The 2,033-nt window shown below is 41.1% G+C and overlaps 1 protein-coding gene across 2 annotated transcripts in view; it reads left to right on the forward strand.

Annotated features, from left to right (window-relative positions):
* Positions 1–2,033, forward strand: part of KCNJ15 (potassium inwardly rectifying channel subfamily J member 15) — a 75,848-nt gene that overhangs the window by 18,852 nt on the left and 54,963 nt on the right. The gene's annotated exons all lie outside the window — the stretch shown is intronic.

A 2,033-nucleotide genomic window follows, 5' to 3' on the forward strand; every position in this document is an offset into this window, starting at 1 on the left:
GATGGCTGCATAATATTCCATTGTGTATATATACCACCTCTTCTTTATCCATTCATCTGTCGTTGGACATCTTGGCTCTTTCCACAGTTTGGCTGGTGTGGACATTGCTGCTATAAACATTGGGGTGCACGTACCCCTTCGGATCCCTACATTTGTATCTTTGTGGTAAATACCCAGTAGTGCAATTGCTGGGTCGTATGGTAGCTCTATTTTCAACTGTTTCAGGAACCTCCATACTGTTTTCCAGAGTGGTTGCACCAGCTTGCATTCCCACCAACAGTGTAGGAGGGTTCCCCTTTCTCCACATCCCCGCCAACATCTATCGTTTCCTGACTTGTTAATTTTAGCCATTCTGACGGGTGTGAGGTGGTATCTCATTGAGGTTTTCATTTGGATTTCCCTGACGCCGAGCGATGTGGAGCACTTTTTCATGTGTCTGTTGACCATTTGGAGGTCTTCTTTGGAAAAATGTCTGTTCATGCCTTCGGCCCATTTCTTGATTGGATTATTTGTTCTTTGGGTGTCAAGTTTGATAAGTTCTTTAGAGATTTTGGATACTAGCCCTTTATCTGATATGTCATTTGGAAATATTTTCTCCCATTTTGTCGGTTGTCTTTTGGTTTAGGGGACTGTTTCTTTTGCTGTGCAAAAGCTTTTTATCTTGATGAAATCCCAAGGGTTCATTATTGCCCTTGCTTCCCTTGCCTTTGGCAATGTTTCTAGGAAGAAGTTGCTGTGGCTGAGGTCGAAGAGGTTGCTGCCTGTGTTCTCCTTTAGGATGTTGATGGACTCCTGTCTCACGTTTAGGTCTTTCAACCATCTGGAGTCTATTTTTGTGTGTGGTGTAAGGAAATGGTCCAGTTTCATTCTTCTGCATGTGGCTGTCCAATTTTCCCAACACCATTTGTTGAAGAGACTGTCTTTTTTCCATTGGACATTCTTTCCTGCTTTGTCAAAGATGAGTTGACCATAGAGTTGAGGGTCCATTTCTGGGCTCTCTATTCTGTTCCATTGATCTATGTGTCTGTTTTTGTGCCAGTACCATACTGTCTTGATGATGACAACTTTGTAATAGAGCTGGAAGTCTGGAATTGTGATGCCGCCAGCTTTGCTTTTCTTTTTCAAGATTCCTCTGGCTATTCGGGGTCTCTTCTGGTTCCATACAAATTTTAAGATTATTTGTTCCATTTCTTTGAAAAAAGTGGATGGTATTTTGATGGGGATTGCATTGAATGTGTAGATGGCTCTAGGTAGCATTGACATCTTCACAATGTTGGTTCTTCCAATCCATGAGCATGGAACGTTTTTCCATTTCTTTGTGTCTTCCTCAATTTCTTTCATGAGTATTTTATAGTTTTCTGAGTACAGATCTTTTGCCTCTTTGGTTAAATTTATTCCCAGGTATCTTATGGTTTTGGGTGCAATTGTAAATGGGATCGACTCCTTGATTTGTCTCTCTTCTGTCTTGTTGTTGTAGGAATTCCACTGATTTCTGTGCATTGATTTTATATCCTGCCACTTGACTGAATTCCTGTATGAGTTCTAGCAGTTTTGGGGTGGAGTCTTTTGGGTTTTCCACATAAGTATCATATCATCTGCAAAGTGAGAGTTTGACTTTCTCCTTGCCGATTTGGATGCCTTTCATTTCTTTTTGTTGTCTGATTGCTGTGGCTAGGACTTCTAGTACTATGTTGAATAGCAGTGGTGATAGTGGTCATCCCTGCCGCGTTCCTGACCTTAGGGGGAAAGCTCTCAGCTTTTCCCCATTGACAATGATATTCGCTGTAGGTTTTTCATAGATGGCTTTTATGATCTTGAGGTATGTACCCTCTATCCCTATACTCTGAAGAGTTTTGATCAAGAAAGGATGCTGTACTTTGTCAAATGCTTTTTCTGCATCTATTGAGAGGATCGTATGATTCTTGTTCTTTCTTTTGTTAATGTATTGTATCACGTTGATTGATTTGCGGATGTTGAACCAACCCTGCAGCCCAGGGATAAATCCCACTTGGTCATGGTGAATAATCCTTTTA

Source organism: Callorhinus ursinus, unplaced genomic scaffold, assembly GCF_003265705.2.
Source record: "Callorhinus ursinus isolate GAN/ISIS: 27379988/994484 unplaced genomic scaffold, GSC_fseal_2.0 scaffold75, whole genome shotgun sequence".
NCBI lineage: Eukaryota > Metazoa > Chordata > Mammalia > Carnivora > Otariidae > Callorhinus > Callorhinus ursinus.